The sequence below is a fragment of the Megalopta genalis genome, chromosome 1 (genome assembly GCF_051020955.1).
Source record: "Megalopta genalis isolate 19385.01 chromosome 1, iyMegGena1_principal, whole genome shotgun sequence".
Classification (NCBI taxonomy): domain Eukaryota; kingdom Metazoa; phylum Arthropoda; class Insecta; order Hymenoptera; family Halictidae; genus Megalopta; species Megalopta genalis.
This window is the reverse complement of record NC_135013.1, coordinates 16,216,865-16,233,272: the sequence shown is the minus strand read 5'-3', so window position 1 is coordinate 16,233,272 and position 16,408 is coordinate 16,216,865. Positions and strand designations below refer to the sequence as shown.

Sequence of the window (16,408 nt, the reverse complement as noted above, 5' to 3'; positions counted from 1 at the left end):
GCCCGATCAACGAAACGAGAAAGTTCACGTGATCGGTGTTCCGGCAGCACAGAAGGGGTCGCTACTCGAGAGAGAATTTGTTGCGATCCTTTCCGGAATTTTAAGTCTCGCGTGCCGCACTATCACCAGAGTTGGGCTGACTCTGCCGACTCTGGTCTGATCACGTACCGATCACGTACAGTCGTCTTTCTCTCGTCTATTCTCTCGTTTTGTTGAACGGAGAGCTGCTTCTGCTCCTGTCTCTATCTCCCTAAGCAAGCGATTGTATCCTCACCATTTTATTGCACATCCAATCAGTCGTGAATAATCAGCTAGTCAGAGCGAAGAAATTTCATCTACTCCGCTAACTGCGGCCCGAAAAGTAGGAGTTCAGAGTATGGTAGCGGGGGTAGCTGCTTGAGCGAACATTTAGTACTATTCGTTATTATTTTATTTGTAATAAAAAATGTCAAAAAGTGAGGCAAAAATTGTGTGTAAATGAATATTCCCGTTTAAAAAATAAAGCAAATTTAAGCAAGTAATAAAGTGTATAATTGGCTAATTAAAGTACTTGCGATTGAAAATTTCATGTTGCAGATCGAGTCGCGATTTACGTTTATTCTGTATTTAGTTGTCAGCTTTTTTTATTATTCGAAAATACTTGAATGCATAATTTCAGAATGTTTAACAATTCAATATGTACAGAGAACTGAAAAATAGTACTTTTGAACAAGTCAACGAATAGCTACATAATTGCTTAATGAAAGCATTTCAAATAAAAGATTTTGCAGCTTATAGTCTATTTCTGCGTTCCGATCACTCCGGCAACACCGGCTTAGAATCCGTACGGATCCTTGAACGCTTTCGTCGCGAGTCGCTGGCATCGATAGTTTTCGTAGGAATATAACACGGCAACAATGTACTTTTGAAAGCTGGCAACACTGTAAATTTAACCACCTCAGATACACACTTTTCTCTGTTGCAGTGGGATGTAGTTCACCGGCTGACCGTTCCACTCAGATAGAGTCCGCTATCGTATCACAGCATTTTCTACACAGTCGGTAATGCAGATTCTGAGACAGAAAAGAAACATGGCATACAATGTCTGCAGGGTTCTTCAGTCTGTGATTATTGTTTTCCGACAACACGGAGAATTCGATGTAACACTTTCAGATTTTTAAAAAACTCTGAGAAAACCATCTGCAGAAACCTTCGTTACTGACATCGAGGAAGCATGCGTACTGAATTTACCTTTCTGTGCAGAAAGCTAAATTTTTGTAAGGCTATTACATTCGTGAAATTGTATATAATTCTGAATTACAGATTTCCACGGTATTAGGTCTGAAATATTTCTGCGTTTACAAAGAATTCTATTTACGGAGATGCGGCAACACTGGCAGGTAGTAGTGCCTCAAGGATACACGGTACAGAGACACCAGTATCAATGTTTTTCCATAGAAGTCTCACCTTTAAATATCGATTACCGATGAAATAATCGCGGATAGTCTCGCCGATTAAATCCTTCTTCCCCGGGAATGCTTTACGCTAACAGAATTCAATTCTGCGAATGTTCATCGAAGGTACAGTATTTATTAAAATTACTTCGACGCGGGAACAATCGCAGTGCGAAGACAATGCCCGCAATTGTATCGAACGTTTATCAGGATTTCGGGCTCGTATTTAAGGCGTATTGTTGGCAATGATGTTTATAATGCGCAATTTGGAGCTCGGTTGCGCAACGGATTTATTTACTCGGCTAACTATCGATTAATGATATTGAACAGCAAACTGCATCGAAATAGCCGCGCAGTACCGCGCAATTAATTTGTTGTGCTAAATGTTCGGTGAATTGATATTTCAGTTTCCTTGCCAACGGGGAGCAACGCACTCCGTTAATCGAGGAAACAATGCGATACATAACCGTCAATGGCGCGGACGGAATTTGTCGTGATAGAATTCGTGGGAAGGAGCGCGCGGGCTGACCGCGTGTTTTCAAAGAATAATTAGAGCGCTATAAAATACAGCTGCCGCGCGTGGCCGACTAGCCGTCGCATTAATTAACCAAACCGTTCTCGCGTCTTCGTCATTACCATCGGGCAACTCGGAACGCGTGCCCGGCCCGGGTCAAATTAGATTTTGGTTATTAATTATAATAATTCCCTTTTTCGTAACGTTCAGCGTACCGCTTTCGGCGATTTAAGGCGTAGAAAAAGGGAAAGACAGAGACGGAACACAACGCAATATCCTCGACGGTTGCCTCTATTCTCGAATAAATTTCCTTTTTTTCGTCGCAGCAGAAACGCGTTCTTATTTCACGTTTAACGTTCTGCGTTCTTCGTTGTTTGCAACGTTCCGCGTGTCCCGCGTTAATTAAAATATATGACACAATGGTGAAATTATGTCCGTCTATGTACACGAGACTCGAAACATCCTGTACCCGGCGCAATTGTGTGCGCCACTTTGATTCAGAAAGCTTTGTACGAGCCACGCTAATTAGAAGATTGAAGCTACGTTTTATGTTAAAATGCTACCGAGGAAATAACAGCGCGTTACATTTGTTGGATTACGTTCTTCCCGCGCCCTTTCTCCCCCTCCCCTCCACACACACTGCCGCGCTCTTGTGCGCACGGTGATGAACTCAATTGTACTCTTTATCGCGACACGAAATTCCCAACTTTTATTCCGTAAACAAAACTTTCAACTTTGGAACTCAGTGCATTAAAATATTGTGAACGCAAGCTGTTGGATGCGTTCAAAGACACAATATCAAAGGCTAGTGACAATAATTGAAAGATATGACGATAACTAAAGGCTGCAGGTATAGCGGCCTTATTTATTGCTAATTGCTTCTTTTTGTAGCGCCTTATGATTTCTTCGTCTTGCGTCAGCAATTTAAAGCTAAAGGATGATCTTGACTTTGAAGCAGAATAGGTCCCTTTCACTGTTCAAAATATTAGGGGGGCCGGAAAGTAATGTCGTTTCTGCGCATATTTATCTATTTGAATTTAATGTAAACAAATGACATAACTTTCCGGATCAGAAAGACGGTTTCATTTGATAAAATTAACCATTTTATTACTAATGTTTACTTATTTGCTTAACATTAACATATATACTACATATACTATGTACATAATAAACGAAAAACACGGGAAAAATCAAATACTTATAAAAGTTAAAAAATTCAAATTGCTGCTGTAGAATGGTATTCAAAGTATTCTAAACATCTTGAAATTTGAGAATATGTTTTTGTTTTCACCAAAATTACAATTTAAATTGCTAATTTAATAATAATTTAGTAATAATGTTAATTTGCTAATTTAGTAATAATTTTACGCACGACGAATATACTCGTCGAGACACAAAATGCTGCCACTTCTCCATTATCCGACAATAATTGCGCAGACCAATAATTGCACTTACTAGCACATTTAAAAATGACACCCTATAGATCAGAGCTGTTCAACAGCGTGTCCGTACGGGCAGCGATTTTTGGTACAGGGCAAACACTGATCGACGGGCTGTAGGTCGGGATCGAGTGAAATAGAATGAGCACCGCACGATCGGCACATAACAACGATGCGTGCGAGTGAGAGAGGAATAAAATAACCTTGGTACGAAAACGTAAACACTTCGCTCTCTCTTTTCGCACGTCCCCACTCCGCTAAGACGCTTGCCTGTAGCGTTGCCCTTGATCGCCGCGAGGCCTGTTGAACGAACAGCTCTGCTATGGATATGAAAACCGGTTCCGCTTCTACTTTATCGATTGCCGGACTTGAGACGGTGGGCGACGCGTCGCGGCAAGCGAAACTACCACAACGAAGATACAAACGTCTGGATAGCTTGATGTAGCGACATCTGTATATGCTGCTTTCAATGTATAGTATTAAAAGTTTTTTTGTGAATACCTTAGGGCAGTGCTCGGCAAACCGTAGCTCGTAAACCACATGCGACTCTTTGGCACCTTGAGTGTGGCTGTTCTTATCTCAGTCAGATTGAGGACGTTTTTGGCAAAGGTCAGTTTAGAAATACTCTAATTAAGTTAATAACAATATACTTACCTACATAATTTAAGTTGACAAAATTTTGCTGTTAAAAGAAATTTCAATCGTTGTACCGTTGGCTCTGTTGACTAATGAGTTTGTTGACCATTGTCTTTGGGCATTATTAATTTCTCAGATATTATTATGTAACGTGTTGTTTGAGGTTACAACGAGTTTTTTGTAAAACTCAACTGTACTTTATTTTTGCGTGATACAGTGGTAATAGTTAACAAGAAGAAGCTTGTGCAGTTTCTTGCCTCCGTTATTTATATTCTTTCCCCCAAAAAGGCCACGCCTTTTGGGAGGCTTGCTGTCTTTCTTTTGCTCCCGTCCAGTTTGGCAGGAGAGACAGCTATCGTCTAATCTTCGTTGTAGGGCCGCGCTGGCCGTTCGGCCGGGTAGCGGTACGCGGCCGGCGACTTCTCCGCGACTAGATCTGCTGTGCACGTGGAGGTGATAAAAAAATAAAGGAACAAAGCAATTTCTGGTGCTTGCAAACGTCAAGGACTCTGGCTTGGCATCTGCAAGCGAACATTTTTAATGATTATTACGGTCGCCGACCGTGTGCCGCTACAATTATATTAATATAATATTTAAAATATTACTATAATATTTTATATTTGAGGTCATCACCCTTTTCAATATATCCTCCATATTACGTTCCGATTGGCGACAGATCTCTTTCGGTGTACTCTGAAGTGACTCTGTTAAACTGCGCACCTACCAAAATTTTGGCTATTCCTTGCAACGTTACAAATTTTTCGAAATGTTACAAAATATTAATATTAATTAATAATTAATTAAAAATATTGATATTATGCAATTAAATATTAATTGCAAAATTGACCGTACACCTTTTAAAACGAAATAACTTTTTTAAAACTGGACCTGAATTTTTTTTAGATGATAGAGGGACTAGTCTACTAGACGATGACCAAAATGCCTTTTTTTCAATTTTGCTATTACTTAGGATGACAAAAAAAAAATAAAAACTCCTATTTTTAACTTTTTTATCTGAGCCTATAATAAAAATTAGAAAAATGCCTTTCGTATGCACGCTGAAAATCATAGGCTCGGATAAAAAAAGTTAAAAATCGAGAGTTTCTTATATTTTTTTTTTGTCATAAGTAGTAGCAAAATTTAAAAAAAGCATCTTGGTCATCGTCTCGCTATCATTTAAAACAAAATTCAAGTAACTTAGTCCAGATTTATAAAAGTTATTGCTTTTTAAAAGGTGTATGCTCAATTTTGAGAGTAACTGTATGCATCTAAGACCTTGAAATAGCATCTGAAAATAGATTTAACATTTTTCAACGACTGTTGTAACGCATCAAAATCGGCGCCGTTTTACGCCCAGTCGATCGTTAACCATTTTGCAAAATCCGTGCAATATGAAGTAAAATGAATCCAGCCTTGTCGCATGATCCATCTCCTCGGCCATCGAACCAACGACTCGAGACAGACAGGTACCGTACGAAGAGACGACTCTTCGAAGCAAACAAAGCGGCTGTTTTAAAATGTCGTGTGCCAAGTTTGATGCTGCATCGACGGTATCCAATCTTCGAATTTATTATACAGGTTGTACCGTTGTGCCGGAACTGGTGCTCGGTGCGCCGTGGGGCGGAAATTCGCTGGGAAATCTCCGAGTACGTCGGTGGGAACATCGGGGAAAGAGACAGTGCAGTGCGTTCAGCGGGTTTGACGGTCGTATTACGTTCCGATTGGGGCACGGTAAGTTAACGAGAATTGAATTTCAACGGAGGAGGTCTCGAGTACGGGGTCTGCGCGCCCCCGTTCCATGAATTACAAATCCGAGCCAGCCTTTGAACACGTCTACGTCGTCGTCGCCGGCACCGGCGTGTGTCCGTGCCACGAAATGATGCGATATCAATATTGCGGTCTACGGTATACGTACACACACAGGAACATACAAACATACGTATACCGTATATAGCTGTACAACATTCGACAAAGCGTTCTAACCCCGCTGACATTATTACGATATCATGTACGCGGCCTCGATAACGTGACACGCGACGCGGTATAATATTACCGGCGCCCTGTGACGTGCTTCTGTTATCCTCCGTCCTCCATCCACACTATTTTCATCTCGGACCATACCAAATGAAATTGGTATACGTATTTTCCTGTTCGGCATGTAACTCGCGAAATCAAGAGTCCCCGCGGTGCCAACACGTGTGTATGTACGAGCACGTGCACGCTCGTTCCTTCTCGTAACATTCTTTGACAAGTTTGTAATAACGCGGCCGAATCGCGTAAATGCGTCGCCGGGGCGCGCGCGCGAACCACGGGATTTTTCGTTTTCGCTTCTCCGCCAAGCAGATTTGTCTATCGGGTTTCGATATTGCCGGGAATTTCGCGTGAACTCGCCGCGACCCCGCAACGCAGCTGCATTAGGTCCGTGACTCAGAGTCCCTCGTTCGACCCTTCGAGCAGAGAATTTTTCGATAAATTACTGCTGTTCTTTCGACGTTTCTATTCCGTTGGAGCAATCGCGTTTGGAATAAGTAATCGTTTCTGTAACAACGTTTACGAGTAGGATAAACTTGGACTTCTATAACTTGGAAAAATTTAGGCCAACTTTAGAGTTTCTGAGTCGACGTGTTAGATTTTCAGAGATCTGGGATAACTTCAAAGCATCGGTGTGTAGCCGTCAAATTCGGAGAACATCCACTTTGCGATAGGGTCTAGGAAATCTACAGGGTGCCCCAAAAATGTCTCGCAATCCGAAAGTAGGAGATTCCTGAGGTCATTTGAAGCAACTTTTTCCTTAGCGAAAATGCAATCCGCGGCTTCGTTTACGAGTTATTAACGAAAAACAGTGACCAATCAGAGGCGAGATCATTTGGCGCGAGACAGCCGAGCCAATGAGGGGAATTGGGCTCCGTGCGCTCGTTGGCTGGGCCGCCGCGCGCCAGTCGAGCTCGCCTTTTATTGGTCACTGTTTTTCGTTAATAACTCGTAAACAAAACAGCCGATTGCATTTTCGCCAAGGAAAAAGCTACTTCAAATGACCCGAGGAACCTCTTATTTCCGGATTGCTTGACATTTTTGGGACAACCTGTATTTTCTCGCGAAGATGCTAAGCTGAACGAAATGCGACTTTCCAATTTCTTTCTCAGAGATGTTTTCCACATCGAAGGAACCGATGACCGAAGTCAGTCTGTATCTGCACCTCAACACTAAACGACCATCGGAAATTATATTCTCTATCAGATATTTTTGATCTCGTCACTATATCCTAGTTTTCCCGATTTGATCAACGATCCTATCTCCATCCATCTTACAAAGTCAATTTCAAAGTGTCAAAGTCTACCCGTCAAATTTTGGGAATGTTCACGCTGCGATAGGGTTTACAAGGACCTAGAGCAGGGCTCGGAATTAAGTGCACGCAACGCGGCAATTCAAGGGCTACGCCTCCTGACTCTCGTCGCGCGTTTCCACTTTCGGCTTGGAACACATCGGGCGCGTGTGCCGTTGCTTTACGCGTTGCGCGTAGCATTTAGGCTACCACAGCAGAGCGAGACGCTCGACGAGAGCCAGGGGGCGTAGCCCTTGACACCGCCGTGTTGCATGCCCTTAATCCCGAGCCCCGAGCCAACTTCAAAGCTTCCGAGTCTACCGGTGAAATTTTGGGATCGTCCATGTAACGATAGTGCTAAGAAAAACCAAAACTAACATCGAAGTTTCGAAGGCTTCTCGTCAACTGGGACATTCACGCTACAACAGAGTTCTCAGGGAAATTCGGAATAATCTTCGAGCCTCCCCGTCAGTCAAGATCCGAGGTATCGAACGAGGATTCCCCGCGTTGCCAGACGCGAGAGCGAACTTGCGAAGGGCTCACATTTACGCAACGATATTCATATTCGCTTCAAAATCCGCGCGTATGCTTTCGACAGCGTGACTTATAGTTAGAGAAACGATATCATCGTGTTCCCTTTGACACGCGATACGGGCTTCGAGAACTCGCTCGTTACCCGAACTCTCGTAGGCAAGCCGCGCGAAACTTTCTACGCGTCCCGCGAAAGTAAATTTTACGACGGGTTGCCATTCGACGGATCCGACTAATTCGAAGGCGAACGCCAATCTTGATCTTCTTTGGCTTTGGTGTTTCCGTAGCTCTCGACTGCGCCTGCTCGACGAAATTAGTATTTTCTTTGTGTTTCTCGCCTTTCCCTGTAATTAGACGCCGGAACCGTGAAACGAGCTCAATTATCCTAGAACCTATTCTTTTTCACGCACTTGCAGCTTATTTCATGTACAACGGACGTTCTGATAAACGGACTGTTTTGCTGTATTTTATTCGATCATCTCAAATATCATTCAATTATGTGCGGCATTTTTACGAAATTGTTACCACATTTTGATCGTACCCCTACTTTTCTGAATTCTCGTTGTCCGTCGAAACGAGTTGGCAAATGTAAACAAAATGGCTGCAGGATATTATCTTAATTGGTACCGATGAAAATTTGATGTTTTCGTAATGCGTGCGCGAAGCGCTGACTCTGTTGGAAAGGATCATAGATTTATTACGTTGCGGTAGAAAAATTCACGGAAATTATCGGATGCACCGATTCAAAGATCGGTGAATTAACCCTTAGCGCTCCGCGCGTTTCTCGAGTACTGCCTACCAGCAATTTCGGCACATTTTTGGAGCGGAGCGCCTGAGATAAAGGAAGTCTTATTTTCAGCGGGAAAGATTACACGTCCCTGTGAATGCATTTGATTTTATTTATTTTATAAATATACATTTTCCTATTGTAAATAAAAGATAAATTTTTAATTTTGTAATTAATGGTGCGATATCTTTGGTAACAATCTGCCATGTGCATTCTGGGTTTACTTGGACAAGTGTCACAGTATTCGCTTTGCCAAATAGAGTTACCAGATATTTCTTTCAAGTTTAGAACATTTTTTGCGTAATTGTTGGTTTTCTTTATAATTTCATTTGCCGATTCGTCCGTGAAAAATAATTTAAAATATTGTATCGACTGTTCAATGTTTGTAGGAACTTGTGGTCCAATGACCTGTGGCAATACACTAAAAGGTATTCTATCTGGAATATGTAATCCTTCCGTAACATCACGCCATTCATCTAAGTCCTGTAACGAATCTTCGCTTTCACTTTCAATAATTCCCATTCTTCGTCTATTTGGTAGTATAATTTCGCTACTACCACTCGAAGTGTCAGAATCATAGCCAACATTGTCTTCCACAATGTCTTTTAACCCTTCAAAATCAAATACGTCTTCGATATCACTCGGCTCTAAATTCTCATCGTAATATTTATTTTTCTTCATGTTGCTAACCATAGAAAAGGTCAAAAAATGGTTTGATCGTAATGGTACAGACTTAGCTCGTTTTAACTACAGATAACAATTGCATATGCCGACGATAACGTATGCTAAAAACATTTGGCTCCGCAGCGGAGCCTGCGGAGCGCTAAGGGTTAATTTCTGGCTAACTTGCAGATTTGAGATGGTATAGCATAGTGGTCGTAAGAGCAAGAGAGTCGGTGCACACGAAACGTTAGTTAGTAGTCGGCAGAGGAGCGCGAAAATTGTCCTATTACGGGAGCGATTATTTCGATAAATTCTTGGCCCGGGAGCGAAAAAAATGATTACCGCGTTCTGATTGCACCGCGAACGTAAAAACGGGCGCAATAATGTACGCGGAGCGGAGCAGGGCGAAGCCGAGGCGATGCGTTAAAAATGAAACTCGCACGGTCGGCCTTAAAATACGTTTTCCATGCATGCTCTTACATTCATTTCACTTGCAAATTTTACGATTGATCTTCCGCGAGCGTTGCTCTGGCTCCGTGCTTCTCTCCCCCTCTCTCTCTGCCTCCCTCTCTCTCCCTCTCTCTCTCTCTTTCCTTCTCCTGTTCTCCCTCTCCTTCTCGCTCCCTTTGTCTCTCCCTTGTGTGCACCCTCGCTCCCTCGCCGCTCGTTGAAATTGGGTTTGCACGTTATGACGGTTGTATGGCCGCGTTTGCAAAGTCCAAACGGTGCATCGGATTAGGGAAAATCAACTGGCGCCTGGCGTAGACTCTGATGAGAAATGTTAATTGGATCGATGCCGGTATCGTATTACCGGCGATTACAGTAGGACAGCGACTGCCCATCAACGTATTTGCGGTGCTCGCTCGAGTTAGGCGCTAACGAGTCGCGGATCATAACCGCGGCTATCTTCTACCCACAGTCCGACAAAAGAGTATGTACATCGGTTGCTCGCGGATTTTCGGTCGCAAACCAAGCTCAAGCACCGTTCGCGAGTATGTTCTAGCCAGAAAGCTTGGTGGATGTAGATTTTTCCTGGTATTTGCTTCGAGAATGCACCTTCAATAATGTGTTTCCACGACCGTGTTTCTGTGTTCCGAAAATTTATGGAATTGCAGCCACTCGAAGCCGTTCGAAGTTTAATCGGTGCATTTTTTCTTCGAGCTCCGTTTTTCTGCGATATCTCGGAATTTGGTAGTTCGATTGCATAAAGTAGAGTCAACCTGTAGAGAAGTATCTTTTTTTTTTAGGGATGCGTTACATTCTCTTTGTATAAGGGTCGATGATAAAAGATCAATATACAAGGATTAAATTCCATTTTCCTTCGGTTGCCATACTCTTTCGCGTCATCAGATATAAATGACACTGGCTCGGACAAAAACTGGAACCTTTGTGAATGTAGAAACACTTTTTAATATACAGAGTGTCCCAAAATTACTGTATAAACGGGAAATGAGAGGTTCCTGAGGTCGTTTGAAGTAATCTCGGGAACCGCTCATTTTTCGCTTGTACAATAATTTTGGGACACCCTGTATAAAAACCCTGACAAATGCTGCTGGTCCTTCTAAAGCAGGGGTGTCAAACTTGCGGCCCAGTCAATATATCCGACGCAAAGTAAAAATAAAATAGAAATGTGAATTAGAAATTTTGAAAGTAGTCTCGGCCAATCAAATTTCTCCCGAAATAGGAAAGATAGTATCAGGGAAGAGATGTCAAATATCAGGACGTAAACAATAATTTAACTTTATACATGTTTATTACAATGTACTAGTCAAAATAAAAATATTTGTTTCTATGAACATTGATTTCTTTTTGCGGCCCACCTAAAGTTAAGCATTGTTTATTTGGCCCAAGTTAGCTTTTGAGTTTGACACCCCTGTTCTAAAGTGTCGATTTTTTTCAGAACGAAATTTTGCACCATCGAACAGCTTGAACGGAAGCGTGCGGTCGTAGATAACGCTTCGACTTATTCGACCAATCTCATTTCGTTCCGTCGATCTGAAACCGGAAATGTGCTTCCGGTGAACGAAGATCGAACAACACCTTCGGCTGTCGACGTTGACCAATCGATACGGATGGAACATCGAACGCAACTAGATTATCCTCGGATGGTAAGCCTCTTATTCATGCAGTGGCCGAGCGCGGGAATCGCGACAAAGGCAGGGACAAAGCGAGTCCCGGGGCGATCTTCGTTCGAAGACTTCCGGAGGAAAAAGCAGAGACGACGATAAGGTCATCTGTTCACGGTAAAACGGGTCTTGAAGGACTTAATTTCAATCCCTGCTCCTGAATTTATTGTTCGAGCTGGCAAGTGTCCGAGGAAACGGTCCGCTTGGAGGAGACGCCCGCGCTCTGAAACATCTTAATTACTTTTCTTCGCCACGTCCTCTCTCCGTTTTCGTGCTCGAATTGCGCAAGGAAAATCGCCGAATAGTTCTCCAATATTTCCTCAAAAAAATCGTTGCAACCTAGACAGTCTTCTTTCTCATTTAATTGTGTTCCGGGCTGTTCTGATCCAGAAGTGTGAAAAAATCAATTTTTTTAAAAATTGGATAATATTGAAGTATATTTTACAAAAGGATTTTTTCAATCCGTAAACCTAACGAAATTATAGATGTTTGAAATACGCGCATTCGTATAATTGGCAAGAGAGACTTGAAGTTTGAAAAAATCAATTTTTTTTTAAATTGAATAATATTGAAGTATATTTTACAAAAGGATTTGTTCAATCCGTGAACGTAACGAAATTATACATGTTTGAAATACGCGCATTCGTATAAATGACAAGAGAGACTTGAAGTTTGAAAAAATCAATTTTTTTAAAAATTGGATGATATTGAAGTATATTTTACAAAAGGATTTGTTCAATCCGTGAACGTAACGAAATTATACATGTTTGAAATACGCGCATTCGTATAAATGACAAGAGAGACTTGAAGTTTGAAAAAATCAATTTTTTTAAAAATTGGATGATATTGAAGTATATTTTACAAAAGGATTTTTTCAATCCGTAAACCTAACGAAATTATTCATGTTTGAAATACGCGCATTCGTATAACTGACAAGAGAGACTTTAAACGCGTTTTTCTCGAAATGGCGTTTTCCACTGTGTTTGACACGAATATCTCAAGATCTGTTTGCCTTCAACCTTTGACACAACTTTCAGTAGACTTGCCGCTATCGCCTTAGAATAATTATAAAAGAATCTTGAATTTTTCTGATCGTTTGTTCGTGTCAAAAGCAAAAAGGAAAAGCTGCGAAAACAATATTTGAACTTCGAGGTACACTAAATTCTCCCTAATCGTCCCTCAGCTTGTAAACAAAAATTGACAATTTGAGAATAGAAGTTATAGTTGTGACAATCGGTAACTACAAAATGCTATCTCCTCTTCCCAAATTATCCATTTTCGTGTACAATCGGAGCATCGATGAGAGAGGATTTACCGCAGTTGTTAAAAATCGGCAACTATAAAAACGAGCGAGACTCGAATAATCGTATCCCCTCTTCCCAAACTGTCCATTTTGCTTTACAAACTGAAAGACAATTGGCGAGAATTTACTATATGTAGAAAGACCTTCGGTTTCAAGATTTACACCTTCGATTGCATTCACTTTTCGGATCATTAACACGCAAGAAATTAGACAATATCTTTTTTCCCGGTACGTGTTCGGACTTCGCCGAGAGAGCGGGGACGTTTTACGGTTTCGCAGAACGTACCAGGGCGCGTATCTGGGATATCTCCGAAAAGATTCGCCTTTCTCTATGCAAGAGGATCCACGTGGGTTATCCGCGACGTCGTTCGCGACGTTGTCGTCCTACGATCTCCTCCGGAGTCGTACCGGAACACGATCAATATCCATTCGACTCTATTCGAACCGGCGCGATCGATCCGGTTATTTATTTTGCTCACGTTCCGTCGTCAACTAGAGACCAAATCTTGCTCTTTATTAAGCATCGGGCTTTTACGGGCTCGTAACTTCTGGCTGCCCTAACAGCGCCTCTCTACGCCCGCACGATTCCACGGAGGCGGATCCGGTCCCTGTCGCTAGTCGAATATAAAGGAAAAAAGAACGAAGAAACGGAGGAACAGTCGAGGCAGACTATCCCGGAGGATTAAGGGAACTGTTCAGAATTCATCGGCGTTTTATACAAAAGATAAACGTGCCCGTGCTGCGTGGATTCCCGTCGCATTTCGCCGAGATGTCACGCGCTACGACCGCTTAATCAAAGGAGATCTCCGGCCCGGATCTCGGAGACGTCCGCCCCTTACGGGGGGTCCCGTTGTTAATTTAACGAGCTGCCTTATTTTTAATTAAATCATCAACTCTCCTCTTTGTTGTACTCTCTCCGCCCCACCTTCTCTTTCTTTCTCTCTCTTTCTTTCTTGTTCCGTCGGACAGTGGCAGCAGGGCACGGAGAAAGGATCATTCTTTCTATGATGATTCAACCGCTCCCTACCCGGTTTCCCTCGGTTTCTCTCCGTTCGGTCGCGAGGTCTTGGCCGTCCTTATCTCGTCTCATCCATCTTGTCGTCCGCGTCTTTTTATCGGGCGGCACTCATACCAACTCCGTTTCTCCTAACCTACAACCCTCCATCCCCGCAGCGCCGGCTCGGCAGCATCTTCGAGTGGGAACCAGACCCTAGGGACATTAATAATCTCACACCGAGCTGGCTGAAAGGGTTGGAAAGTGTCGGAACGGGGGGGGGGGCGAGGCTGGCGGCCGGGAGCGGAAATGAGTATGTTTACGGGGGAAAGAAAATGCTTCAGAAAAGGAGAAACAAGGCTTTAACGCGCGCGCGCCACCCTCCGCAGAAAATATTCTTCCGCCGCAGGAACCCGCAACATGCGCTCGGATCACACCGGGAATTCCTCTTATCGATTCGGAGGGCCCCGCGTTATCTCGATTCCGGCGACCGCTTCATCGATTCTTTAATGCCTCTATCCGTTTTTCCTACCCTTTAGTTGCTCGCCGCGCCGGCAATTTATTGCGCGCAACATACAGTCGATTTATTTCGAATTATTTAGCTGTTTTAGAAATCGCAGTTTCTTACAGTTTGTCGGTGAAAATCGCGATAAAACTGCGATTTTTGCGATCATTAATTCGTCGCAACTCGTAACAACGTGAACCGATTTCGATAAAATTGCCAACATGTATAACTAAATGGGTGAGTTTCTTATTGATAATATTTTTCATATTTCTCTAACAAACAAATCCTTTACGTCCCTTAACGCGATTATTTATTATTAAATCGGCTTCGCGAGTCATTCGTTGAATTCTGTTCGGACACGGAATTGTTTAAATTAAAATATCATTTACGAACTTTGTTAACCCCTTAATGCACAATTTAAAAAAAAAACCGACCAAAAAAAATCAATTTTTTTTATCTAAGAAAATACATATTTGGTCCTTAATTTCAATAAATATGTAAAAAAATGCAAAAATTACTAAAAATTCAATAAAAATAGTGGATAAATAATTATAGTGAATATTGAATCGCATTGCAGATCGAATTTTGTACCCATCTGCGCGTTAAGGGGTTAATCTTCACTGTACATCTTGCATAAAAATTTCACATGGTACACACGAGATGTCATGCACACCAGAAAATTAAAACGGCTGTCACGGTTAAACTACATATTATTTCGGGTCCGGAAAATTAGTAAATATTCTTCGGACGTTCTAAAGTAAAGGTGAACAGCGTTTTTCTTAAAAATATCACTTTTACGTAGTAAAAGAATCCGGAAGTTCACTCTTCGTGACTTGTTCAATACTTCGAACGCGGCTCGAGTCCATCCCGACCTTCTGTCAAAGCCTCGTGCTGTGGGCTCTCGAACTTCGCGCCCTCACCTCTCATTGGTCAGTGTTTTTCGTTAATAACTCGTAAACAAAGCCGCAGATTGCATTTTCGCAAAGGAAAAAGTTACTTAGAATGACCTCAGCTACCCTACGTTTCCGTATTACGGGACATTTTTGGGACACCCTGTATAAGTTACCGAGATCTACGAGAGGCATTTTTTTGAATTTTCGTTATAGGCTCGGATAAAACAGTTAATTTTTTTTATTTATTTTTTCTGTCTTTTCAAGTAATAGAAAAATTAAGAGAAAATCATTTCAGTCAGCGTTTAGTAGACCAGGTTCAATTTTAAAAAAGTTATTACAAAAAGTTGTACGCTCAATTTTGTAATTAATATCTAATTACGTAATATTAATACTTGTAATCAATTATTGATTAATATTAATTATTATCAATATATTATGATCTAAACAAATTCAAGTCATTCAGTTTACTTTTGAAAAAGTTATTGCGTTTTAAGTGGTGTACAAACATTTTTGTGGGCCACTGAGCAATCTATCGGTACTACAAGCAATTCGCTCTTGCGATAGTAATCTGATTAAATTTTTGGAAAGAAGAGGTGATTTCGCGATAGTGCCGCGATGAGGAGGAAAAAATGAAAAGCAACGTTCCACAGTGTATCCGGCAGTGGACTCGTCACGGCGAGCCTAACGGAAACACAGCCTCTCCTTTTTTTTTAAAGGAGGTATTACAGCGCGTTCGTTGAAGCAGTAACGCGAGAAGAAAATCAACTCTATTAGCGCAGGGAAGCGTTCACCGGCTCGAATTTTCCGAATAATTCCGTTCCAGCCGGAACATGCTTGGAACTCGTTGAAATAATCAAGCCCCCATAAATTCAAAGATAAACCGGGCACCGGCGATAGAGTTAACGGTAACCGCGGGCGCATGTCTTTTAAATTGGCTTCTGATGTCGGCTGAGTTACGGCGTCGCGTGCGAAAGCGGGACCGCCGCGCCGCCGTCGGAATCCTAATAATTTCCGGGCGAATATCGTAATTCCCCGGCGAAGATAAATATTGAACGACAGCTGATCCGAAAACTTGCCGCGGTAATTGCACGCAAACATTCGGCAGGGTGGACGATCGTCGACGCGGAAAATAAATCCTCGACGTCTCGGGCTGTACGCTCTCGCCGGAACGAGAGTCGCGTGACGGTAATCTTTGCGCTCGTTTTCGGAGATGATTCGACGCCGGGAAACGCGAATTACGGAGCCGCGAACCACTTCGACCG

General features: G+C 42.3%; 1 long non-coding RNA gene across 1 annotated transcript; it reads left to right on the top strand.

Annotated features, from left to right (window-relative positions):
* The first annotated feature begins 1,000 nt into the window (after positions 1–1,000).
* Positions 1,001–4,270, top strand: LOC143259543 (uncharacterized). Its single transcript, XR_013033546.1, has 2 exons — positions 1,001–1,217; positions 1,303–4,270. It is a non-coding gene; the product is annotated as an uncharacterized LOC143259543 (long non-coding RNA).
* The last annotated feature ends 12,138 nt before the right edge of the window (positions 4,271–16,408 follow it).